This window comes from Cervus canadensis, chromosome 19, assembly GCF_019320065.1.
Source record: "Cervus canadensis isolate Bull #8, Minnesota chromosome 19, ASM1932006v1, whole genome shotgun sequence".
NCBI lineage: Eukaryota > Metazoa > Chordata > Mammalia > Artiodactyla > Cervidae > Cervus > Cervus canadensis.
Genome location: NC_057404.1, coordinates 8,177,112 through 8,204,351, shown reverse-complemented (window position 1 = coordinate 8,204,351; position 27,240 = coordinate 8,177,112). Strand labels below are relative to the sequence as shown.

The 27,240-nt window shown below is 45.0% G+C and overlaps 1 protein-coding gene across 2 annotated transcripts in view; it reads left to right on the top strand.

Moving 5' to 3' along the window:
* The first annotated feature begins 16,811 nt into the window (after positions 1 to 16,811).
* Positions 16,812 to 27,240, top strand: part of KLF3 (Kruppel like factor 3) — a 35,643-nt gene continuing 25,214 nt past the window's right edge. The window contains exons 1-2 of one of the 2 annotated variants that reach the window (XM_043438265.1): positions 16,812 to 17,315; positions 26,489 to 26,547. The gene's annotated coding sequence lies outside the window, so the exon portion shown is untranslated. The remainder of the gene's footprint in view (positions 17,316 to 26,488; positions 26,548 to 27,240) is intronic. The other variant, XM_043438264.1, reaches the window with a different exon arrangement.

The following is a 27,240-nucleotide window of genomic DNA, read 5'->3' as shown; positions in this document are numbered from 1 at the left end:
GGACAGAGATAACTTTACAGGAGTTATCTGAAACCACATTCATCTTGGGCTGTGCATTTCTGAATTCATTTCTGCATTTATATCAGAGGTGCAACAAACACATTAGAAGACCCAAAAAGGACTGCCTCTTTCAAAAGTTTAGGAAGTGATTACCACAAGTGCCAGATGCTATATTAAATTAAACAGATAGAACTGACTTTCTCCAGGAGTTTATAATTAAAAGAAAGAAATGATCCAAAATACAGATAGGTGATAGATGCAGATAAATATTTAGATTTTGTTTTATATTAGCAGCATTTCTTTATTAAGGCATGAAACTATAATCGGTTGACTACATACACACAAACACACCCCAAAAAAAACTCATTTTCTTGTACCTGATTAGAAAGTTTTCAAAAGAATGTGGAGAAACAATCTGTTTGTTTAAAATAAGATGAGAAGTGATAGTTTAGCCAGAGAGAAGGGAATAACAGAAAGCACTTGAGAAGGGCATAATATTGAAGATGTGGGTCAAATACTGGAGATCCAAGAATCAAATAAAGAGGCAGAAGTTAAGGCAGTCAAAGGAGAGAGAAGGAGAGGAGAGAGAAGATAGAAAAGTAAACGATTCAGGGCACAATTGTGAGAAGGACATGGGTGAGGTTCAATGAAGCCTGGGTGGATGGATGACGGATGGACGGATGGAGATATATATATATATATATATATAATTATCTAGTGTTTATGTATATTATAAATAATTACATTTATTTGTTATAATGTTATTACATAATACAACTTACTGAACTATCTACAGAGAAAAAAAGATAATTATCAAAGATTGCTCTTATTTTTGGTTTTATTCTTAGAACCCAATATAAAAAGACAAAACAGAACAAAAAAACAATTTGCACTCTCTATACTCACACCCAGAAATTGTCAGTTCTGCATCTGAATAAGCCATAAATACACGCTCTACACTTTTAACCATGGCTCACTTTCCACTTCCAAGGTTTCATCCTAGTGAAAACATTAAACACAGTATCACTAAAGCAAACCCCCATAGGCACTAAATGTGGCGTGCCCTGAGCCTCCTCACTGTGAAGTGGGGCTAGCGATACTTACTTCATGGGATGGCTGCCGCACCAGAGCAGCAATGTGTATGGCTGTGCCAGGAACAGGGCCTGGCACAGAGCAATAAGGAACACCTGGGCTCTGGGCATCATTCACTGCTGTGCCATCAGCATCACCTCTGATGGGCCAGACTGTGTCCCATGGCCATCCCCCCGGCCCAATCCATATGCTGAAGTCCTACTTCAGAACATGACCATATTAGAAGACAGGATCTTTAATGAAGTAATTAAGTTAAAATGAGGGTTAGGGTGGACCGTTATCCAATATAAGGATATTCCTTATATATTATATCCTTATATTGTCTTTATAGGAAGAGGAACTCTAAACACAGACAAGGAAAGAGGGAAGACAACGTTAAGACATAAGGAGAGATCATCCTACAAGCCAAGGATCCAGGTCTGGAATAGATCACAGCCCTAACAAGGAACGGATTCTACTGACCACGTGATCTCATACTTCTAGCCTCCAGATATGTCAGAAAATAAATTTCTGTTGTTTAAGACATTTAGGCTTCCCAGGTGGCACAGTGATAAAGAATCCATCTGCCGGTGCAGGAGACACGGGTTCAATCCCTGAGTTGGGAAGATCCTCTAGAGAAGGGAATGGCAACCCAGTCCAGTATTCCTGTCTGGGAAATCCCATGGACAGAGGAGCCTGGCGAGCTACAGTCCATGGGGTCACAAAGAGTCAGACATGATTGAGCTCACACACACGCACATGCAAGACACGTAGTCTGTGGCGGTTCTAGAAAACTAACATATCACTGAAATAAAAGCTCCATGGGAGCAGAGATTTCTCTTTTCCATTTGTTCAGTGATGTACCCTGAGTGCCTAGAACAAAGCCTGAGACATAGCAAGCACCTAATAAGTAATTTTTGAACTTTTACATGAATGTTCATTCCTGAACCTGGCACAAAATATTGAGCAAATATTTGAAGACAGAATAAATGATTCTATTTCCCAAAGATCAAGCCAGGACATAGGCTGGAAAAAAAAAAGTTATGTAAGTATATTTGTATAAGCAGTGTAAAACATTTAATATGAAATCACACTTAACAATCACCTCAATTGAAAAGGGCAAATGTCATGAAATTCAAGCTGGTCTAGGAAAATCCAGCTTTGGTTGAATAAGTTGCCAACTGCTTGATGCCCCTACTCCTTGACCTAAATTGAAGCACTGTACTTAAAGCTCTCACTTGCTTTTCCAACCTCTTTCTTCCACATTTTGCTGGAACTACTGTGTTCATTGGAAGGACTGATGTTGAAGCTGAAACTCCAATGCTTTGGCCACCTGATGCAAAGAGCTGACTCATTTGAAAAGACCCTGATGCTGGGAAAGATTGACGGCAGGAGGAGAAGGAGACGACAGAGGATGAGATGGTTGGATGGCATCACTGACTCAATGGACATGAGTTTGGGTAAACTCTGGGAGGTGGTGATGGACAGGGCGGTCTGGCATGCTGCAGTCCATGGGGTCGCAAAGAGTCAGACTGAGTGACTGAACTGAACTGAACTGTGTTCTCTGCATCCCTTCTAGATACACCCTGCTCAGTTCAAACCCCTCCTCACACATGAAGCCTCTTCTGACCCTATGAAGCCAAAGTGATACCACTCTTTATTTGGACTACCTGTTTAAAAAAACACATCATCTACTTCCTCAAACCATCAGTTATCTTTGGATAAAGAGTCCTTTCTGGTTTCCATTTCAGATTGAAAATTTCTGAGAACAAGGATGTTGTAAATTACTTAATTCTATCCCTATCTAAGAAGACGTCCAGCAAATATTGTAGATTTTTAAATTAAATCACTGGAAAACAGCATCATCAGCACTTACACAGAAGCCCAAGCTTGAGCACAAAGAGCCAGAGAAGGCAGTGGCAAATCCGAGTCTCTTTAACAACTTGGGCACAAGTCCTACTAAAAGTGGGAAGTGGAGAATTACAGTTATTAGTGGAGAACAGCAGTGCCATTAATGTCACCATTAACCCCACTCTAATAAACATGGATCAGGCCCTATTTCTGAATAATGTCTATTTGATTAATTCTGGGAGTTTCCTTTCCAAGGATTCTTACTATTCTTTCATCTGACTGTCTTTTTTGGATCAACTAGACACCTTAGAAACCAAACCAGCAGCATGATGTGGAAATACAGTTAGTCTCTGCCTCTGTGGATTTGGGAAACAACTAGAGTATGTTTATGGCAATCATAGGCAAAAGAAACACCATATAGAATTAAATGCTATCAGTAATTTTTCTGGTATGAAAACATGATATGATATGATATCAATATGAATCATGACCCAATGTAAGGAAAGGTCTTTTCTCTTGATTTAACAGAAACCTTTAGGAAAAATGAGTGTGATATTCCTTAATTGTTTTCAGACCACTTGATCTCGTCTTCCTATGACCTTTACAGAATCCTGCTGTTGTATCTCTTTTCATTTAAATAGAACCAGGCAATAATGACAAATAAAGATAATTGGAGAAAGGAGGGTCCTAACCTCACGGGTAAGTATGGATGTCACTATCTTCCACTATTTTAATGTTTTGCTCACTTAATTCCCAGTCTAACTTTCTCTCCATTTTTATGTGATATAAGAGGACACTCTGAATGGAATTTTTATTCATAATAGTTTAAATATAATGTTTAATTACAATATTTTCTTTGGGAAATTAGACTCGAATAACACTATTTTGAGTAAAGCTTGTATTTTCAGGAGTATAACTCAGAGATACTAAAGCAAGTGATATGCAATAATGTATAAAATATCAAAATAAAAATCAATACTATATAAATAAGAGTACTGACATCCTATTATAGATAATAAATTCAAACATAAAAAGATCACATACATGGTCAAGGAAATTAGTTGTTGGAATAATATAGAATTTTCTAATAAGTATAATGGGCTTTCCTGGTGGCTCAGACAGTAAAGAATGCACCCACAGTGCGGGAGACCAGGGTTCGATCCCTGGATTGGGAAGATCTGCTAGAGGAGGCCATGGCAACCCACTCCAGTATTCTTGCCTGGAAAATTGCCATGGACAGAGGAGCCTGGTGGGCTCCTCTGGCATTGCAGTCCATGGGGTTGCAAACAGTCAGACATGACTGAGCAACTAAGCGAATATAATGAGATTCCCGGGTGGTGCTAATGGTAAAGAACCCACCTGTTCAATGCCATATTAAAAAGCGGAGACAGTACGTTGCCAACAAAGGTCTGTCCAGTCAAAGCTATGGTTTTACCAGTAGTCATGTATGGATGTGAGAGTTGAACCATAAAGAAAGCTAAGCGCCAAAGAATTGATGATTTTGAACTGTGGTGTTGGAGAAGATTCTTGAGAGGCCCTTAAACTGCAAGGAGATCCAACCCGTCAATTCTAAAGGAAATCAGTCCTGAATATTCATTGAAGGACTGATGCTGAAACTGAAGCTCCAATACTGTGGTTACCTGATGCGAAGAACTGACTCACTGGAAAAGACCCTGATGCTGAGAAAGATTGAAGGCAGGAGGAGAAGGGGATGACAGAGGACGAGATGGTTGGATGGCATCACCGACTCGATGGACATGAATTTGAGCTAGCTCCTGAATTTGGTGATAAACAAGGAAGCCTGGCATGCTGTAGTCCATGAGTCACAAAGAGTTGGACACAACTGAGCAACTGAACTGAACTGAGCTGCCAATGCAGGAGATGTTAAGAGACCCGAAATCAGTCCCTGGGCTGGGAAGATCCCCTGGAGGAGGGCATGGCAACCCACTCCAGTATTCAAGCCTGAAGAATTCCCATGGACAGAGGAGCCTGGTGGGCTTCAGTCCATAGGACTGCAAAGAGTTGGACACGACTGAAGTGACTTAGCATGCGTTAAGTACAACGCTTTCAAACTGTGGTGCTGAAAAAGACTCTTAAGAGTCCCTTGGACAGCAAAGAGATCAAACCTATCAATCCTAAAAGAAATCAACCCTGAATATTCATTGGAAGGGCGGATGCTGAGACTGAAATGCTGGTACTTTGGCCACCTAATTCGAAGAGTCAACTCACTGGAAAAGACCTGATGCTGGGAAAGATTAAAGGCAAAAGTAGAAGTGGGCAGTGAGGACAATATTAGCATCATTGTTTCAATGGACGTGAATTTGAGCAAACTCCGGGAGGCAGTGGAGGACAGAGAAGCCTGGTTTGCTGAAGTCCATGGGGTCAAAAAGGGTCAGAAATGACTTATTGAATAAATAACGACAACATTAAGTATAAAGAGCTGAAATAGGAAAAAAAGAAGGACTGATGCTGAAGCTGAAACTCCAGTACTTTGGCCACCTCATGCGAAGAGTTGACTCATTGAAAAAGACCGTGATGCTGGGAAAGCTTGAGGGCAGGAGGAGAAGGGGATGACAGAGGATGAGATGGCTGGATGGCATCACCGACTCGATGGACATGAGTTTGAGTAAACTCCGGGAGTTGGTGATGGACAGGGAGGCCTGGCGTGCTGCGATTCATGGGGTCGCAAAGAGTCGGACACAACTGAGCAACTGAACTGAACTGAACCACCCAATCAAAACCACAAGGTGCCAAGGGCTGGGTTTTGGAAAAACTCTTTCAAATGCAACAGAATGGGGAACTCCTAGAGATATCTAGTGAGGGAAAGCAAACAGATTCTACCAACAGTATCTCTCTTAAAACATGGTAAATAAATCCTCATCAAGACCTTTTCTGTCTCCTCTAACTTCTTTAACATGCCCTCATCTTCTCAGGACTAAGTGAAATACAGTGAATCATATTTGAAAATTTTGCCAAATAAACAAACATATGGGAAAGGAGAAAAATTTGTGTGACTCTGGGAGAAATCATTTTTCATAAATCCACAAAATATTAAGGGAAATGAGTTTAGGATTCAACCATTATTAATTTCAGCTTCTTTTAAATCTTCACCTTTCTTATCTCCAGCACAGAAAAGGAAACTGATTAGATAAATTACTGTGTAGCAAATATTGTATTCCATGAGTTTTGAAAATGTTACTCTCTTTTTTTTTAGAAAGTGAATTTCCTCTCCTAGAAGATATTGTGACTACTAGGCAGAATTATATATTCACTGGTACTGATGGCTTGCTTTATGATGCTATTGCAAATAAAATCTTTTTAAATTTTATTTATTTATTTTTGACTGCACTGGGTCTTCATTGCTTCACGTGGGCTCTAGTTGCAGAGAACAGGGACTACTCTCTAGCTGCGGCGTGCAGGCTTCTCCTTGTGGTGGCTTCTCGTTGAGAACACGGGCTGTAGGGTGTATGGGCTTGCATAGTTGCAGCACACATCAGTCATAGGTTTCCCCAGTAGCTCAGACAGGAAAGAATCTGCCTGCACTGCAGGAGACCCAGGTTCAATCCCTGGGTCGGAAAGATCCCCTGGAGAAGGGAATGACGACCCACTCCAGTACTCTCGCTTGGAGAATTCCATGGACAGAAGAGCCTGGCAGGCTACAGTCCATGGGATAGCAGAGAGTTGGACACGATGGAATGACTAACACTTCCACTTCTCTTGTTGCAGAGTACAGGCTCTAGGGCACGTGGGCTTCATTAGTTACAGCACATGGGCTCAACAGATGTGGTTCTGGGCTCTAAAGCATGGGCTCCGTAGTTGTGGCCCATAAGCTTAGTTGCCCCGAGGCATATTGAATCTTCCCAGAGCAGGGATCTAACTGCATCCCCAGCATTGGGAGGCAGGTTCTTAACCACTGGACCACCAAGCAAGTCCTTCAAAATTTTTCAATATTTCTCATGAACCTGCTAAACTTAAGAGGTGCTAGACTCCTTAATGGGCTTCCCTGGTGGCTCAGATGGTAAAGAGTCTGCCGGCAGTGTGGGAGACCCGGGTTCGATCCCTGGGTCGGGAAGATCCCCTCAAGAAGTAAATGGCAACCCACTCCAGTACTCTTGCCTGGAAAATCCCGTGGACGGAGGAGCCTGGCAGGCTATAGTCCATGGGGTCACAAAGAATTGGACACAACTGAGAATCCATAATGTTCAGTAAGCAACAGATCCATTTGCAACAATAAAGAACAAAATTAAAATGTAAATCTAAGCAATTCATATACAACTGAGTGGCTGAAATATTCTTTAAAATATAACAAACGAAATATTATACTGATACAAGCATGAACACAATTTCCTTTTTTATATCATTCTTGTCTCTATCATAAGTAAGTAACTTGAAATAGACAAAGATCACCCCAAAAGTCCTGTACACAGTTCAAAGTTCTCCATATTTCCTTCTGTGTGTGCATACATGCTAAGACGCTATAGTCGTGCCCCACTCTTCGCGACCCTATGAGCTGTAGCCTGCCAGGCTCCTCTGTCCATGTAATTCTCCAGGCAAGAATATCCCCTCCTGGAAATACAGCGTCTTCAAGAAAAGGGATGAGGGGAGATGGACCTTGGAATACACGCTGAGACACAATTTAGAGGTATTCATGACAGAAGAAAGTACAAAGCAATGAATTAAAGATTGAACGTATGGCATGCCTCCTTTGGTATGAGAACACATAAAAACAGAAATTCAAAAGTAACCGAGGGAAGAAAAACATGGCTAAAAGGGTTGGTAGCTGAGTGGGGTGGGGATGGGGCGGGGGACAGCGTCAGGGAGACAAACAGGATGCCAGGAGGTGAGAAATAAGGGTGGGGAGTAGTGGGCAATCTCAAGAGGAACTAACAAGGTCTGTTGCTTATAGTTACCCAGAAAACTTTAAGAACAATAACAGACAAACAAATGGAGCTTAAAGAACCCCGAGAGAAGCTACCCTCGGCTGGCTGGGACCACGGCCCCCTGTATCAATGGAGCGTGGGGAGGTGAAGATAATCTCCCACATATTCACGCCCAGTGAACTGCTGACACTCCTGTTTCCCGCTGAATCAACAGATCCCGGCGACAGACCACAGGGAGAGGATGAGTGGACTTTGTGCACCAGGAAGTATATTTCTATCTCTTGAGAAATAGGAACTTCGGCTCTATTCAGTCCAGTGTGCTGGGTGTTCTGGGCTTTTGGTTTGGTTTTGTTTTTTAACTTTTGCTCTTTGGAGTGGCTTTTAAAGTAAATACATGTGATTTTTGAGGAAGAACTTTAGTTCCAAGAACTTGCACAGATCTCGCTATTCAAGCAGTAGTTTAAAAGACATAGAGTCAACAAAGGGAGATGGTCACCCTCTCTCACAGCCTCACCTCCTAGAGCCCCCCCTCTTCCACCACCACCACCCCCCTAAAACTCCAAGGCACAGAACCACCCCTCTGGGTCTGCGTGCCTTCAAGGACCCACCTTGTAAAACTATGCTTCAGGCCCTGCATTTAATGAATTACACATAGCATGCACATGACTGTCTTAGCTATTTGAAAAAGCACACTTATTACCAAAGTAACACATACTCAGAGTCAGAGGCAATTGAGCGTGCACACACACACAAACACACACAAATACATGCTCACTAAAGAAAAAAACACAGAAGAGCGCTGAAAGGCAAAAAAAAAAATCGCTCTCACTCCTATCACTTTGATATGATATTACTATGATTTTAATATCATCTGCTGTGTGCAAATCTTTTTGTACTACAAGGGCAATGAAGAATTTTCTACTCTTCATGTGGTTCCACCATATGCTTATTATTCTTCTAGACATCTCAGCAAACTTCTAAAGCATTTGTGAGTGTGGACAAGCTTGCGAGGTTGGGAAACCAAGGAATGAAAGTTGAAACCTTCTTCCCCAGTAAGTACCGGGGAAACTGGTGCAACTGGGCTTTCATATGGAGGTAAATGCTTCACATGTCACAGTTGAGGGTTTGGGTGTAAGCATGCAACACACAATTGCATCAGCAGAAAAAGGAAGGCTGCAAGGCCTCTTCCCAAGAGTACAATTCACACACCATCCCTCTGCTGGCTTGGTTACTGAAAGGAGAAAACGTGTGTGTGTGTGTGTGTGTGTGTGTGTGTGTAGAGTGAGAGAGAAAGAGATGGTGTGCGTGTATATGTGTGTATATATGTATTTCTCCCCACGGTACTTATACCATAGTTGCTGCCTCCGGTACTGCACTGTTGGAACTTCCCATTAGAGTTGTATTTAACGTCATTTATATGCTACCATGCAACTCCCTTGTTCAGAAACCTTCCATGGTTTCCCAAAGTCTGCTGGAAAAAGTTGCATCTACTTGGCATTGCATTTCCCCCCCTGCGAGGCCTCAGCTGACCTTGGTTAGCATGCCTTACACCACACCTGTGTGTTCCACACACCCCACCCCAGGGCCCCCTCAGACTCCAAATGCAGTGTGGAGCTCCCCTCTAACTCCAGTAATGAAGTTATAGCCCTGTTATCACCTCCTCCATGAAGATTTTTGGGAATTTCCTGACCAATGTGATTTCTTTTGCAAACCCATAAGCTCCTTGAAGACAGGGCCCAATCCATGCAAGAATACTCATAGCTTTTGAATGAAGCAATTTACCTTTGTATCCTTTTAGGACCCATATCATGATTCTTTTTTAAATTTTACTTATTATATTCTACTCTGTGTAATAATTTAAGCAAATATATATATTATCTCAAATTCCTTGAATACAAGGATCATATACATATTTCTAACTCTTCTACATCCACCTCAAATCACAAATGTTCAATCAATACTTACCAAGCTAACTTACATCCAGGATTTAAAGGCCAGTAAAATTTCCATGATGCAAAGGAGAGGATTGGAAACATAGTCAGCCTCATTCCAAAACAAGCTGAAAAATGGGAAGTAGTTTATCTTACTTTGTGGGTCTCCCATTCTCTAATCTCTGCCTCCTAGAACAGAGAAATCTAGATATTCCCCAAAATAAAAATAAGTTACATTCTACACCTTTGTATGTGTAGGTCATTGATTTGGAAATTACAATTGATTTCCATTTGAAATAGTATTATAGGGGCTTTCCTGGTTGTCCAGTGGCTAAGATTCCATGCTCCCAGTGCATGGGGCCCAAGTTCAATCCCTGGTTGCAGAAGTGTATGCCACATGCCACAACTAAGAATTCACGTGCTACAATTAAAGATACCATATGTCACAATGAAGACTTGGTGCAGTCAAATAAATACATATTAAAAATGAAGGAAATCATATTATAAATAATGTTTAAGACCCCAAATAAGTCTCCCAAAGCCAAGTTCAACTCTCAATGAAGCAGAAATAGTATGTTGCAAGAAAAAGTAGAAAAATTATTTTCATATTTCACTAGTACAATAACTAATAAAAACAACCAAATATAAGTGATTATTTTTAACTTGAATAATCATGATTCAAGGAAAGTAGACTTAACTATGTGAAATGCATGATCTATCGAATCCTGGTTGCTGACATTCACCAGTCTCTTGGGAAATGAAGATGTGGCCCAAGGACCTGGGTCTTAATCTTGATTCCCAAGTCTGGCCACAATTCTGAGTAATTTCAAGATCCACATGGAACCATGTTTAATATCCCATTCATTCTTTCCCTCATCTCCTCATTTCCAGGTATATCCTCCACTCCCTTCTCACTTTGCACTCCCACAGGCACACTCTGAACCATGCTATCCCCAGAGACTGCAACAATTTAAAATGTTAAACTCACATATCCCCACTCTCTGGCTACTTACCACCTAACCTTCCAGGCCATTCACTTCATTATTCCCAACACTCTTCAACTTATTTGAAATGTTCAGTTCACTGATCTTTTGACCAGATCTCTGGAGTCTCTTCCTGTTTTATCTCTCCAACTTAGATTCCAAGATCCAATATTTCAACTATTTTTGTACTACTGTCCTTCAATTATATTGCTTTGACAAACATAATCCAGGATAATTTCAATTGTCCACCTGCACAAGAAATGCTGAGAGTTCCTGGGGTGGGAACACAGAACATACGTCCAGTTTGATCTTTATTAAAAGTCATGGTCATCTAACTCAACATCAGTATTTCCTGGCATTCCTAAGTTGGATGGTTGGATGGATAATATAGGTGAAAACTTATAGAGATGCTAAAGAGAAACTCTGCAACATTTGCAATGCTATCAAGATGAGTGACCCTTAGTTTAGCATTTCTAATTTTACTTCAAAACATATGGATTTGCAATTTTGAGAAAGAAAAAAGTTGGAGGCGTCACAACTCCTGGTTTCAAAGTATATTACAAAGTTATAGTAATCAAAACAATATGGTACTGGCATAAAAACAGATATATAGAACCATGGAACAGAACTGAAAAGCCAGAAATAAATTCACAGATACACAGTCAAGTAATATTTGACAAAGGAGTCAAGTACACTCAATGGAGAAAGTACAGCCTCTCGGATTAAAGACTTAAATATAAGACATGAAAACATAAAGCTACTAAAAGAAAACATAAGGGAAAAAGCCCTTGACACTGGTCTTGGCAGCAATTTTTTGGCTATGACATCAAAAGCACAAGCAACAAAAGAAAAAATTAACAAGAAGGATTGCATCAAGCTAAAAGGATTCCCACAGCAAAGGAAACAATCAACAAAATGAAAAAGCAACCTATGGAAGGGAAAAAAAATTTGCAAACTATCTATTTGATAATGGGCTAACATCCAAATTACATAAGGAATTCACATAACTCAATAGCAAAAAACAAAAACAAACAAAAAATAAATTTTAAAGTGGGCAAAGCACTTGAATAAACGTTTTTCCAAAAAGGATATACAAATAGCCAACAAGAGCATGAAAAGGTGCTCAACATCACTAATCATCAGGGAAATACAAATCAAAACCACAATGAGATATCACCTCATACCTGTTAGAATGGTTATTATAAAAAAAAACACACACACACAAGAATAACAAGTGTTGGTGAGGACTGGAGAGAAGAGAACCCTTGTATACTGTTCATGAGGATGTAAACTGACACAACCACTATGAAAAACAGTGTGGAAATTCCTCAAAAAGCTGAAGATAGAACTACCATATTATTCAATAATCTCACTTCTGGGTATACATCCAAGGGAGATGAAATCACTTTCTCAAAGAGATACTTGTACTCCCATGTTCATTACATCATTATTTATAATAAGCAAGATACAGAAACAACTCAAGTATCCATCAGTAGATGAATGGGTAAAGAAAATGTGATACACACACACACACACACACACACTAGACTATCACTCAGCCCTTAAAAGAAGGAAATCCTGGGGACTTGGCTACTGGTCCAGTGGTTGGAAGTCTGCCTTGCAATGCAGGAGATGCAAGTTCAATCCCTGGTCAGGAAACTGGGATCCCACACCCCTCAGAGCAAGTAAGCCCGTACACCGCAACTGGAGAGTCTATTGGATACAGCGAGGGATCCCACACGACACAGTGAAGATCTTCTGTGCTGCAACTAGGACCCCATGCAGGCAAAAATAAATAAATAAATAAAAGGAAATTCTGCCCTTTGCAACAACCTGGATGGATTCCGAGGGCATTATGCTAGGCAAAATGTCAGACAGAGAAAGACAAATACTGGATGACCTCACTTACACATGAAATCTGAAAAAGCCAAACTCATAAAAACAGTTGCGTGGTGGTTGCCTGGAGCTGGGAGATGGGGAAATGGAGAGGTGCTGGTCAAAGGATACAAACGTCCAGCTCTAAGATGAAGAAGGTCTGGGGATTGAATGTACAGCATGGTGTAGATAAAAAACAAATTGTATTCTATACTTAAAAGTTGTTAAGAGTAAGTTTTAAATGTTCTCACCATCACCACCACCCCCCCAAAAAAAGGTGTGAAGAGATGGAGGTGTTAACTAACCTTATTGTAATTGTTGTTGTACCATTTTGCAATGTACACGTCTATCTAATCATCATACTGTACATCTTAAATTTACGTGTGTGTCTGTGTTGCTCATAATTTCACAAGCACATGACACTTTTCTGCCTTCATGATTTGGTCCATCATCACACAAGGAGAAGAAACTTTCCTGGCAGGAACATGGAAAAGCTCTGAAAGAGAGTGGAGGAGGAAGAAAGAATCTCAAGAATATGTGTTTGTGTGTCAAAAAGAGATTGCCTGAAATAGAACTGTGATACAAGCCCTGAAAGAGAAAGTCGAGGTTTACAGTGACTTGTATCCATTAGGCTCTGAATCAATCTCAACATGGTGTTATTGTTCAGTTGTCATCCACTAATCAACAAATACTTTTGGAAAACTTATATTTGCCAGACACTGTTCCAGAAGTTTGGGAAACAGAAGTGAAGAAGACAATGTCCTTGCTCTCATGGATCCCAGGTTCTAATGGGAAAAAAGTTGGGTTGTTTTTTTGTTTGTTTGTTTGTTTGAAGCAAGGACAGCTAGACATCGACTGAGGAAAGGAGGGATATTTTAGATTGTGTGGTCATTCCTAAAGAGGTTATATTTGAGCTGAAAACTAATATTGAAGAAAAAGCTATCTGTATGGAAACCTGAAACCATGCCTTTTCCTTATGAATATAAGATGGGTGCCATAGCTTCAAGCATCACATCCTCACATAATTTCCAAAGTAGGTCTGATGGTTTATCCTTGCAAGAGTTTCCTTTCATCAGGAAGAAACAAATTTCTCATAAGCCCCAGCACACTTCCCTTCAGGTCCCACTGGTGGCTAGAACAAGGTCACATATCTACTCTCCGAACAGTCACTCCCCAAAAAGACATCAATGATTGGCTGGGAGCAAGGATGCTGGGGCTAGGAAGGGGTATCCTTCTCTGAGCACATGCTGCCCAAATCTAAACCAAACTGGCCTGCTGTCCTCAAAGAGCAACAGTGAAGTAACTACTGCAAGGACCACACACAAGATATTTCATTGACCTAGGATTTATGGGTTCATCCAGCACCTCAGCTTGTGTAAAGCACTGTGCTAGTGTTAGGAATAAAAAGAAGACTTAGACACACTTATACCATCTCACTCTACTTCCCTTACCCTCCCCCTTACTATTTCAGAGGTACATGGCCATTTGCCACCCTGAAGCCTCCTCTCATCTTTTCAGCCTGAATGACTTCTTCTCAATCCATAGCTCACATTTATTCATTTTACAAATATTCTTCGAGCATCTGAGTCATTGGGATACAATTTTGCTAAAAAGACATGGTCCATGCCCTCACAGAGTTTCTAGTTCAGTGCTGTAAAGAGTTAAATAGTCAATTACAAGAAAGAATAAAAAGTGTTAACAAGAGGTGAAGCCTGGGTGCTCTCAGAGCACTAAGGAGCCGCCTCCACTTGTCCAAAGGGACGGCAGTAAGAAAAGACATTTTATTGAAAATATGTCATTGAATATTTATTTATTAAATAATAAATTTAACTAAATAAATTTAATATTTATTTAGAGGATGAATAGGAATTTAGGGAAATGAGAGTGGAGGTAAGGAGTCAGGGAGAAGCTGAGGAGGCTAGTCCATCTAGAAAAAAATGAGCATATGCAAAGGGCCAGAGGTGGAGAGAAAGAGCTGGAAGAAAGGAAAGTGTTGGAGAAAAGAGTGGAAGGGGAGAACAGGGAGAAATGAGTTTATAATAATAAGTGGAGGTCAGGTCAACATGGAGGCTAAACTCAGATTTTATCAGCAGAGAAACCATTGAAGGGTTTGACATGTTTAGGTTTGCCTTTTTAAAAAAGGCAGTCTTAATCCTTTGCTGCAATCCCTAACTTAAAGTTCAGCCACGCTGCAAACAGGATGACCAACAAGACACTGTGGGAATGGGCTGGGCCCGGGCGGTGGCCAGGGAGTGGGTGAGGACTGAGGAGGTCTGGGATCCAGTGACGGCAGGGCTGTGATCAGCAAGGCAGGGGAGGAGTTAAAGATGACTTCAGGCAGTTCTGGTTTGGGCACCTGGAGAGATGGTGGTTGTCCTTCACTGGATGGATTCATTTTTGTGCAAGTTATGTTTGAGCAGTCTCCCACAGGGCCCTGAACATGGTGTGTTCATTAATGAACCTTTTTTACGACTTTTCTCTTCCGTCCTGCATCTTTCACATCAAAGACACTCCCTACTTATGTGGAATAACGCTTTTTTCAGATAGACCTACTTCACTCTTCAGGTTTTCATCATTCTGAGTCCCTTGAGTGAAGCCTGTGTTTTTTGAGTCTCTACTATGAGCCAGGCATGGAAATGCAAAACAATTTCATTAGTCGTCACTAATGCTTTTTCAGCTAATACAAATCTAAGGCATCCGATCAGACATTTAATGATGTCAATAATCAATAAGCTGCGATTAGTAATTGACACAAATCCAACTTTTTCCCTTGCACTTGTCTTTATTCACCAACATAAGAAAAACCCTCATCCTTTTACATTTCAAAGATTAATTTTATGGGACAGTAGGATGGCACATTAACAGTGTCAGTTCTGGGTGTTTTCCACGTGGTCTGTTATGTATATGCATTTTTTTTTTACAATAAGCAATTTCACTATTTGAGGTTTCCCGGTACTAATTTCATAATATTGTGTAGTTACACGCTGGAGTTCCGAATACATGGTATCTCTATGTTTTAAATAGTACCATGCCTGGATGAAGCATCAGAGTTAAAATGGTGAACTTAAAGGGCCTTTAAAACATCTTGAAGCAATAACAAGCCATAGACGGCAGCAGGGGCGTTTTTAAACAGCGCACAGGACTAAAACAATTGAACCAATTTGTCTTTTGTTCTTTTTATTGCATTCTTTATTACATTAATACTGTTTAAAAAGAAAACTCAAAAAGCATTAAACTTGGGTACCAAGCTCTGCAAAGTCCTCCCGGGGGCCTGGCTCCCGGGAAGGCCCCCGAGGACGCTCGCCCTCGGTCCTGGGGAGGCGACATGTAAGGAAATGTCGCCGCTCCTAGCCCTCGGCTCGCCCCAAGGTCTCCCTCCAAGCGGGAGGATCTGGCCCGAAGTTTGCCAAGTTTTCCGACAAGCCCGGCTGAGCAAACGCCGCTGCGCCCGGTCGCCGTTTCGCTCCAGCGGCAGGCCCGGCCGTGGGAAGTTTGCTCGGGGGTATCCGGGCCTTCAGAGAAAAGTCCCCGGGAGGCGGGGGCGCCACCGGCCGGGCCGCACCTCCCCCCCGGGGCGGACGACACGGGGCGCCCGGCGCCCCGGGCACAAAGAGAGCGCGCTGGAGGCTGGGGAATGACCTTGGAGACGCGGGGCCGTGCTTGGGCGGCAGTCACCCCAACTGCCCTCCCTTTCCTCGCCTCTCCGTCTCTCCGGAATCTGCCTGGGTCCACCCGCTGCAACGGCAGCGGTGCCTTTTTCTGGTTTTCCTTTAAGAGAGTTGTCCGCGCTGGCCACTGGGCCCAGCCCTTCCCACCGCGCCCGGGGCCGCCCTTCCCGCCGGAGCCGTCTGATTGATGGCCCCGACCGCCCCGGGTCCCCCGCCTCGGCTCGCCCGCGAGCCCGGCTGTGTGTCTTGGAAGCGGCGCAGCGGGCTGCTGCTGCCCTGTGACGCCCGGAGCGGCCAGCGCCGCCCTTCCTTCCCCCCGGGCTCGGGCGGCGGCGCGGCGGCGGGGCCGGGCCGGGCGGGGCCGCGGGCTCCGGGGCCGAGGGCGGAGGGCGCCGGGAGGGGGCGCGGGCGGGGACTCCGGGGGGCGGGGGCGGCGCCCGCCCAGCCCCACGGCCGCGCCGCGCCTCGCGGGACAGGTTGGGCCGGCGGGGCGGCGCCCGGCTCCGGGGAATAATGAGTGTCTGTCAGGCCGTCCCCGGGTGACTGGGCGGGGCGGGGCGGAGGCGGCGCGGGAGGCGGGGGTGGCGGGGGAAGGGCGCAGGGCGGGGTGCGTGTTTGCGCGAGTGACTCGGCCGACCCCTCCGGCGGCTGCCTCCACCCAAGTGGGTGGGGACCCGCCCAGCCCGGGCGGCCGCGGCGGCTCCCTCTCCCCTCCCTGACCCTCCCACCCCGGGTCCCAGCCTCTACTTACCCCGCCAGCCCTGGGAGGCTCGCAGAGCGAGCGGCGCCGGCGTCATGTGACTGCCCGGAGTTGGTGCCAGGAGCTAGAGGGGAGCCAGGAGCGGAGCCGCGCGGAGCCCGGGCCCGAGCCGGAGCGCAGCGCGAGCGCCCGCCGAGCCGAGCCGCGCCCGCCGCACGCGCGCCTGTCCCCGTCCCCGTCCCCAGCGGCCGCCGCCCGTCCTGGAGCGCTGACACCGCTGCATCCGCGGGGTTCCAGGCAGCCCGGATCCGGGCCTTTATTTCTCGCCTGCAGCGCTCAGCACCGCGCCTCGAAAAGTAAGTCCCCTCTCTCTCACCTTTCCTTCTCGCCCCGACTCCCACTGCCCCCCTTTTCGGCTAGTCCAGCTTCCTTTTTTTTTCCCCCGGGGTGGGTGGGGGGGACGTGCGGTGAATGGGCTGGGGGTGCAACGCGGAGGTGGGGGCGCCCCCGGGCTTGGGAAAGTGCAACAGCTCCTCGCAGCCGGGGGCGGGGGTGGGAGAGGAGGCGAGGGGGAGGGGGCCCCCGGGTTCGGCGGTGGAAAGTGTGGGATTGGGGAGAACCGCCGTGCAGATCTGCGGGAGCGACGAGCGAGGCCAGCGGCGCCCGCCGCGGCCCGGGATAGGGCGCGGGCGGGGGCTCACCTGTGTGGTCCCCCGACCGCCTCCCGCCTGCCCGCTCGCGATTCCCTCCAAAGCCCCAGAAATCTCAGTGTTCTCCGCGTGTGGCGACGTTGTTTGGAGAAGGGTAGCGCCGAGGCCGCGCGCTCCTGCTCCTCCCCCTCCCCGGCCCCCACCCCCCGCGCCCGCCCCCAGCCTGCGCCCCCTGCCGCCCCCCTTCTCGGACCGGGCGCGCTGCCGCTCACCCGTCGCCGGAGCAAACTTGGAGCAGCCTGGCGGGCCCTCTGGGAAGAAACTTGGGGCGATCGGGAGTGGAGGGAGCATCCCGTTCTCGGTCCTGGAGTCCAGGAGCTGGCCAGGGCGTCTGGATCCCTGAGGGCAGGGGAGAAAGCTGGCCGGGTTTGGAGAGTCGTCCTCGGGTGCAAGGAGAGAACCTGCCGCAGTGTCTGGAGGAAGGATTGCAGCGTGGCTGGAGGCGGAGAACGCCTCAGGCGACTGCCTGCAGTGTTAGGGACCCGAGCCGGGTGGGGACCGAGGGAGGGAGCTCTGGACCTGGACGCTTGGGACCTTCCTTTGGAGATGGCAGACAATACCTGGAATTGTCATAGCTACTTCTTTGGCAGCTAAAAGCGAGGACAGAATTCTACTTTAAATTTTACTGCAATCTATAAAACTAGATGAAGACCGTGTGAATGGGACTTTTTTCCCTAAGCCAGGTTAAAGGGAAATTGGTAATGGCTCACCTTCTTATATTTCACTAAAATAAACATTGTACACTGAATTTGTTTTTTGCTAACTCAGAATGTATTTTTCGATAGGTCATCCAAGACATTTGAAACATATTGATTATATTCTCATAAGAGTCTGGTCTGTAGAGAAAAGTATGAAGTGGTATTCTGACTTCATTTAGATTTAGTGTCTACTTATTAAACACAATCAAGTAGGGTATAAGGCAGTTGTTCATTATAGGTTATTTCACAGAACAGTTTTGTGCTGTCCTTTTCTGAGTTCTCATATGTATGAATTTGAGGAGCATTTTTAAAAGAGAAATTCATCCGGATGATAATCTGCATAACCCAAGAGAAGATTTGCTTTTAGGAGAAAAACAATTTTATGACATCTTGAAAATTTTGCGAGTTAAAGAGTGGATGTGTTTCTTCCGTGGCTTGAAACATGGGGTATGGAAGTTGACTTTATTCTGTTCACAGAAACCTTAAATGGGATGTTTGATTAATTTCGTTCAGCTCCCTAAAGAAGCTAATATTTCAGTTTCTACAGTCAGTGGGGTTTGCTGCAGAACTGTTAGAAAAAAGCAGCCTAATGTACCATGGGTGAGGTCAATGAAAACAGACTATAAGAAGCATTCCTGCCTGCCTGAAGGAAAATGCAAGTATGAAAATCCTAACGTGAGAATAACAAAACTTAACTGCTTAGACCACAGAACCTTGTCAGATGTAAAAAACGGCAACATAGCTTTGGAGAAAGCTATTGTTTTTTTCACTGCAAAGTTTCTAAATTAAAACCCAACCTTCTGGTTGCTATGGACACAGTGATGCCTTTTTTTTTTTTTCCCTTTTTTTTCTTTTTACCTGTAGTTATATCTACACACAGATTCTTAAATCTCTGCTAATGGGAACCTAAACAGTACTGGCTAACAAAATAAAAAGAAATAATGGGGAAAGGACTAGTGAATGGATTTTGCTACCTTACAAATACCTGAAGGAAACTAGACATTTTAGAACATCTTATAAAAATCGATACTCTTTTCTACAGATTGTATAACAATTTTTCAGTTGGATTAAATGAAATTTCAGGAACAGAATTGCATTCTCAAAAGGTGGATTTCTGTAGATGTGTGTACATGTAGAACAGATGTGCAGCGGTGTGCAAATATCTCTGTAACTCTGCAGTTTAAAAAGACTGAAAATTTGGGATGACTCTAGACGTCTCCACACTGTGTCTTGGGAGGGTTATGTGGGATGACCCCAGTGTCATCTGAATTCTCAGCTGCGGTGCCCTCTCCTCTTCCTCCTGATGCCCTGAGACTGCAGTAGGCATTACCCCAGCCCAGAATTTGACTGTAGCCAGAGACCAGCCACTGGGATGGGGGCGAAAGAGACAAAAGAAATTGGTAGGGAGGCTGGTGTTAATTAGGAAGGTTGCTGCTGCTTGAATATGATAAAATCACATGTTCACTTATGATGTTTACTGTATGTGGAAGCTCCTGTTTGTAAATAGGGCAGGTCTCCTGTATAAAGCTGGTGTTATTATTCACACCCATAGAACAAACACCTCCACCCCCCTGTTGTTGTCTTAAAAAACTCCAGCTGCTCATGAATCTAGGGTCAGGGAGGGCCGGCTAAATGTTTCTCTGTGCTTTCTCTCCAGCGCAGCCTGCAGAGCTGTTTCCTGTTCTTTGTTTCAAGGCTGGGGTTTGCGTCATACATTCCAAGTGGCATGTGTGTGCTCTTTCCTGTTTCAGGCTGTTTTCTGGTAGATCAGTAGCCCAGACCAGGCCACGGTCCCTGCCCTTAAACTCCCAGTCCCCACCCAGGGAGTTATCATGTCTCCACACACTTAGGATTGCCTAAGATGCCGGTGTTATGTCATAATGACAAAAGTCAGCTAACCTTTTTACGTACACCCTTTGCTCCCATATGTTTGTATGGATGAATAAGTACTTTTATGTTTGTTTGTTTTTTTTTAGTTTATCAATTCGATTTCAAGAAGTGTGTGTGTGTGTGTGTGTGTGTGTTGGCTGGAAATCTAAAGGAGGTTGTTTTGTTTGTTTTTCCTTCTTGTTTTGAGTATTGATACGCATTTTGCCCCGGAGCTGTCAATTTTGGATGGGGTTACACCTCACTGTTCAGAAGATCTAGCAGGATCTGAAGGATGTGGCTCATATTGCCTTTATCACCCAACACTAGGCATCGGAGGCTTCACTGAACGGATAACTCAAGCAGTCTTGGACTGCTTGTACTGACTTTAAAGAAGTCTTGCTTATGTTTTAAGGGAGACATCATGTATTGAAACAAATTGTAAGATGTATTAAGAGCCCTACAGGATTATTTCTTTTTAAGGACAAAGATTTTACTGTATCCTACATCCGATTTCCAAACTGTTTTAAGAATAAAAAGCTCAAAGGAAAGGAAAAATGCAATACGTTCTTTTAATGATAGTTTGGAAATGTTTGACCTAATATTTTGAAAACAAGGAAAATGCTCTTTGGTTTTGTTTTACAACAGCAACTTTCTCATAATCTCCACCCCAGCCCCCCAACCCCCCTTTTTTTTCTTTGGTATATTCTGTCCGTTGTGAGTAAGGAGGTTTCTGGGTTAACTATTTAAAACCTGCTTTAACAAACTATTTTTCTCTTGGTTCTCCAGAAACAAAGTTTGCATAAAATGGTTGGAAAAGAAAAGTTTTTTGGCAGATTTCTCCCTTAAACTTCTTATGTGGGGATTTTCTCTAAAATCTAGAGGAATTATCTACAGTGTTCTCTAATGGAATTAATGGAAAGTTTCTGAGGCAGCACATCAGGCCTTATTCTTTCCCCAAATTGGTGATCATAATAATAATAATAATGTTTTGGTTTTAGCATCTCAACCCATCACATTTTTCCTTGATGGATAAAAAGGAAAATACACAGTATGATATTAAGAAAGCTGCTAGGGTCAAATAGTAGGATATTGATAACCTTCCATGAAAAAAAGATGCAGTTTGGAAAATTTCAATAAGATTTTTCCTTTCTTCTTTGGAGGAAGCAGACTCGCGATATTAAGTTGCTTGTAGGACAGGAGATCTTTAAACTGAATTCATAAGTAACCCAAATTGAAGTAAGATTTTTTATTTTAGCTCCAAAGTTGTTAACAATCCAACTAGATTTGGTAGATGGAGTCTTTATTTGGCTTACTCTCAAGTCATTTTTCCCTATTTATGGGGAGAGGGAGGTGGTTAATAGAGATGATTAGAAACTAATATTATTCTATCAGGAAGTATTCTGCAAGCTTTTAAATGTAAGCTAAACAATTAGGGAAAATTGTACCAATCTGATAGTTGTTATAATCACTAAAAAAAAGTGGTGGGGTGGAGGTGGACGGTCTACATAGAGAAGGTAGTCTCTAAGCCATGTAAATCATCTCCCTCCATCCCCTTCTTTAGATATTTGCCTTCTTCATGTGTGCAAATCAACATTTTTGCTATAAAATGAACAGCTATCTTAAAGTGGCATTTCTTACTCTGTTTTCACATCCGGTTGTGTTTAAGAAAAATAAATAAAAGCAACCTGACCCTTTAAATACCAGGAATTACATTATTTTGAAAATTGGGTTTCTTTCTGAAGTGTTTCAGTTGGTGCTAACTTTAAAAAAGAAAATCCCTAGAGTTATAAAACAATTGATATCTGGTAGTATTCCAGCCAGAATTCATGTTGGAGTGAGTTGGAAGGGAAGGATTGTGGTAACTTCCAGCATTCTCATTTTCAAGCCTGATCTGTCCCCTTATTAGACCCGGTTTCTCATCTGAAACAGTAATGCCCGCGCTGGAGACAGGAAACCAGACGGCAGTCTGCCCTGATAAGGGAGGGCATTGTCTAAGGGAGGGAGCCTTGCTTCCCCCTCAACTCTCCTTCCTTGAAATTTAGTAGCAATAAAAGAGATACAATACTACAAACACAGTTTCTCAACCAGAACTAAAACTGTTTTCTCCCAAAGCAAAAACTGGCTCTGCTTTCTCTGCATTGTCACCATAGTTCAGTGGCACATTAGAAAAAACTATATTTTGTGTCTGTTGGTCAGAGTATTTAATAAATAGTAAGGTCCTTTCTCAAGCAAAGCAGGTTCCTAGAGCGGTTGGAAACTCATTCCATTGTGTTGGCAAGTCGAATACATTACCATTTCCCCATCTCATTATTAAGGGGAGCCAGAGACCAACTGGAGTCACTTACTTGGGCCTTCAGCTTCTGTGTAACCCTGGGTCTCGCTGCTACCCTCTCCTGGGAAGGGGGTGCTCCCTTGAGACGCAGCCCCCTTTCAGGAGGACCAGCTTAACCTGGGACATGTCCAAGATGGTGGCCAATCTCTGGAAGGCCTGGGGCTTTCCAGGGATGGCCTGGAGCTAGTCTCAGCCCAGATCAGTGGAGTTTGGCCAAATCTAGACAGAAGAGATCCAGCGGATACTGAGGTCAGTGCCTTCTACCCAGGAGAGCCACCAGTGGTCCCGTGTGGGGTTTTTCTCCTTTGGTGCGTATGCTCTAGTTCTCTTAACGACTGTTCTGAGTCTGATGGCTGAAATCCCCTCCTGTATCTGTTCTCGCACTGTACGTCCTGGCCCCTTCCAAAGCTTTGAGCCCCAGAACCGCTTTCATTAGTAAGTTCAAGTTCCTATTCCAGTTCTCCAAGCAAGGGTGTTTTGTCTCCCAAGCGACGGTTTTCACATTTACTTTGTGTTTCAGAAGATGATTTTCAGGCTAGTTCCACTGGCCCCTGGGCAGATTCTCCTTGTGTGACACCTGATATACAGTCACTCTTAGGCCCTTGCCCTTCATTTTATCCTAGCATGTGAGAAAGGTAGTTTGACATCTGTTCATGTATTCATCCCACAAGTATTTATTGAGCACCTACTCATTAGAGCTAATCTCAGATTGCGTGCAGTCATTATTCTCAGTTATGCCACAAGGATGGAGTAGGTCCCAAGTGATCTAACCTGAAAAGTCATTTTGAAATCATAATTGCCAGCCGGAACCTCCCTATGGCACTGCCTCCCATGGACCAGCGTGGCAGCACAGACATCCCGCTCCCCGGCGACCCTGGGGGAATGCCCAAGTGTATAAGATGGTTTGACTTCAAAGCGGGTCCTGCAGCGCAGAGTGGAGCGGAAGAACAGAGAGAGTCCTGGGTCTGCAGCAGACACGCTTCTGTTCTTGGCTGCAGCTCCCACCAGTTCGGCGAATTTGGGCGAGTCATTTCACCTCTGTTCCTTCATTTCCTCATTTCTAAAATGGGGATGAGGGCCTGACCCTTCTACCTTTGTACAGTTATTATGAGGATTTCCGTATTTACTTGGGTGAAGCTGCCAATTTTTTCTGAGCCGTTTTTATGGACCAATTGCAGGTGCATTGGCCAGGAAGAATAGTTTGCCTAGATCGGGGCCTTCAGACTGTGTCTTTTGATGTTGCATCCAAGCCTGCACTCAGAGGGGGAGGCAGCAGGGGCCAGCGGGCAGGAGTTGAGGTCACCCCTGCCATAAATCCTCTGCCCCTGGTTCCAGATCCACAGTGGACGGACCTGCCTGCAGAACCCTCCATTCCACTCTAGCTGTGCCCTGTTGTGGGAGGCAGTGGAAGTGAGAACCAAGTCACCACCAGCCTTGAAATCAGACTGCTTTGGGTTTGCATCCCAGCTCTCCACCTGTAATAGCTGTGTGACCTCGGGCAGATTACTTTACCTCTCTGTTTCCACGGTAAAATGAGAAGGTAGTACCTCCCCACATCGTGGGCATGAAACGACACAGTCCTTGTAAAGAATGGGGCCTGGAGAGTGCCAGTTATGAAGCTGGTGATAATCAGTAGGAAACCTGTGACATGACTGGGCTCCTGGTTTTCCTTGGTCAATAGAAGTAGCATTAAAACAAAACGAACCTAATGTTTGTTAGCACACATATGCACACACGCACGCACGCGCACTTCAAGTTACCACATTCTTTTCTCTCTCACTGTCCTCCACCCCACCCCACCCCGCCCCCGCCCTTAATTTAGGTTTTAAAATAGAGACCCTGACACTGGGCTTGTTTAGAAGAGCTCTCTGGGTGAGTAATAAAAAACAAAGGGTTAAGGTTAGGAGCAATAGGTTTTTTGAGGAAGTTTCATGTGATAGGTTTCCTTTAGGTTAGGCCCCCTCGCCCCCTCACTCCTGTTACTGTTTTAAGGGAGATTTTCAAGTGCATTTGAAAAGAAAGGGAAGTGATGGAGACTCCTATTGCTCAGGGCTTTTATATCCACTCTTTATGCCTGGCAGAACCTTGACTTAGCGGGTGTGCCTGATGTCCTTTGGGGAGCAGGAAGGGAACCCCTCTAAGGAGCTGTGAAGTAATGCCTGTGCTCAGGCGCTTCCAGGCCCGGTGGTGGTCTTGGACAGCCTATTTGGGAGGTAGAAAGGCCCACCTATCTAGGTAAGAGGAGGCGGCCTCAGATGGGCCCAGGAGCTGCGCTGAGCGGGGAGGGCCTCAAGCTGGTCTTTGAAGAATTAGGAGGATTTAGATAAGCCGGAAGGGGATGGGCATTCCACTCTGGTTGCCCAGCATCAGGGCCAAAAATGAACAAAGGCTTTGGGGAAGGGGGTGCGGGTGGAGGGGGAAGCAGGGCAGTCAGCATGGAGGGCTCCTGGGGGGCGGGGGGCAGCTGGTAGGAAAGGGGGCGCTGGGCATGATGCTTGAAACTGCTCTGCAAGCCCTAGGGGTGTCCCCGGAGGAAAGTTTGGGAGTTGGGGAAAGACTCCCAGGGAAGAGGGCTTTGTGACACATAGGTGGCAAGTGGCAGGTGGGGGGGGTGGTGGGGAGGAATAGTCAGAATGGCTTGGAGGGTCCAAGGGGCAAGCATAGACCAATGGAGGGGAGTCCCAGTAACTCAGTCTTGAGGTTTGAGAGCCTGGCCACGGCAGTAGTAGAAATAGAAAAGCTGGTGAGGAAAGCTTGAAAGATGACCTGTAGCATTCTGAGGCGAGGGGCCAGAAGATAAGGCAGATGTGGGGCGCAGCCTTCTGGGGACAAGGAGGAGGGTTGGGGTTTGGGACACGTTGAATTCTCTTCCACAGCCGTGGTGCGGGGTGCCTTTCTGTTTGCTAGCTTCTGAAGGGAGAGGTCCGCAACAGCTCACGTTTCCACACCCAGAGGCTCCGTGGCTCTGAGAAGCTGGTGGTGAGCATCCTCAGGAGCTGGGGGAAGCCACCACTTTCTGGCTGTTTGCAAGGTTCCAGCCGCCGCTGCTCAGGCCGGCATTTCCAGGAACTGGCAGCTGGCTGAAGCCAACTGGTCCCTCCCAGCCTCCACTCGGAGGGTGGGGCCCCAAGGGTGGAGGCCCCTCGGGGCGGGGTGGGGTGGGTCTCCAGCGATAGGGCACCCGCCTGGAGAGGCCGTGGCCTCGCACAGCCCTTCTGGATTTGATTATATAACATCGCAGGAGAAAACAGGGCCAAGGCAGGCGGCGTCAGCCGTGTACACGGCAGGATTACGCATTAGGGGTGCTTTTCAACCGAGTTGGGGTCACTGGCCTTTAAAAAATGAAAATTGTCGGCATGGGGAGGAAAACCGAGTACATAACCTTAGTAGGGAAAATGACTAGTGTTCGCTAAAATTGCTTTAAGAAAGATGTGGTAGGCCACTCGCTGGGTGGCATCGAACTTGAGAGTTCACCTAAAGGGTATGGGTTTGCGCCTCCCCGCCTCCACCCTGCTCTGCTGGGCCCTCTGCAAAAGTGGAGGGACTTCGCTTCGTTCTTACCTTTGCACCTGTCCTTATTTACATGCAAAATCAATTGCTTCACTTGGTCTTTCCGAAGTACAGGGTGTGGGCAGAATCTTATCTGAAGCCATGTCCTGTTTGGACAAGTTGGACTGCCTTGGCAACTCTCCATAGGGTGGAGCAGATGGGTGGAGGCAGGAAAGTAAAATTGGGTGGCTTGTTAGCCCAGAGAGGAGAGAGGGCGGATTGTTTGCTCATGGATCATTATATTTAATCTGAAACTAAATAATTAACTTCTTTCCCATTTACAAAACATTTTGATGCAAACTAACTAATTTACAAGGGGCAAAGATTTAGAAGTGTTCCACGGGATTTTTTTTTTCCTTTCACACCAACAGTACAAGACTGAGGTAGGAGAAAAATCATCGAGTGACATGAAAACAAGACGCCTTTCCAGGTAGGTGCCAGCATTCAGCTGTTCTGGAAGGAGGCTCCGACTTAGAAATGTCTACTTCCATCTGTTGCCCGGCCCCTTGGATTTCTGGCCAGAGCAGCTGCCATTAAATACACAACTCCTTGGAGCTCTTGAAAGAGTTTGGGTACAAAAGTAAAGCAAGAAAAGTTTCTTCGGAGAGGAAGTTTAGGGATGCTACCTGTCCGCCCTGGTCCTCCTCCTGACCGAGAATCTCTCTCACGTACATCCACACACACTCACACTCACCCACGCACCTTTTTTTTTTTTTTTTGTCTTTTTTATTTTTTCCCTGAAGTTCCTTAAGGGAGTGAGAGGTGAGAGGAGGCAACAGGCTTCCTCCTTTAAAGCCCAGAGGCTGGGGTGGGTTGAAAGGGGCACTTGGAAATGGCTTGCTGGTTTCACCATCCTCCTTTTCTCCTTACGCCTGGCTGAGGTCGGCTAGGAAACAAAAGATGAGCTTTGAAGGAGGCAGGTAGCTCAGGGTCAGGCTGGGCTGGGGGAGAAGAATTCAGGCTCCCTTTGAGTGCATTAGACAGGAGAGGAAAAGGGAGAATGTCAGAGCAAATCCTGATAGATCGCCAAGAAGTTTCTTTCAGATACATTCTCTCCCCAGAACTCCCTCCATACCCTGCCCCACACCTCCCTCTCTCTCTTTCCCTTTCTTCCCCACCCCCC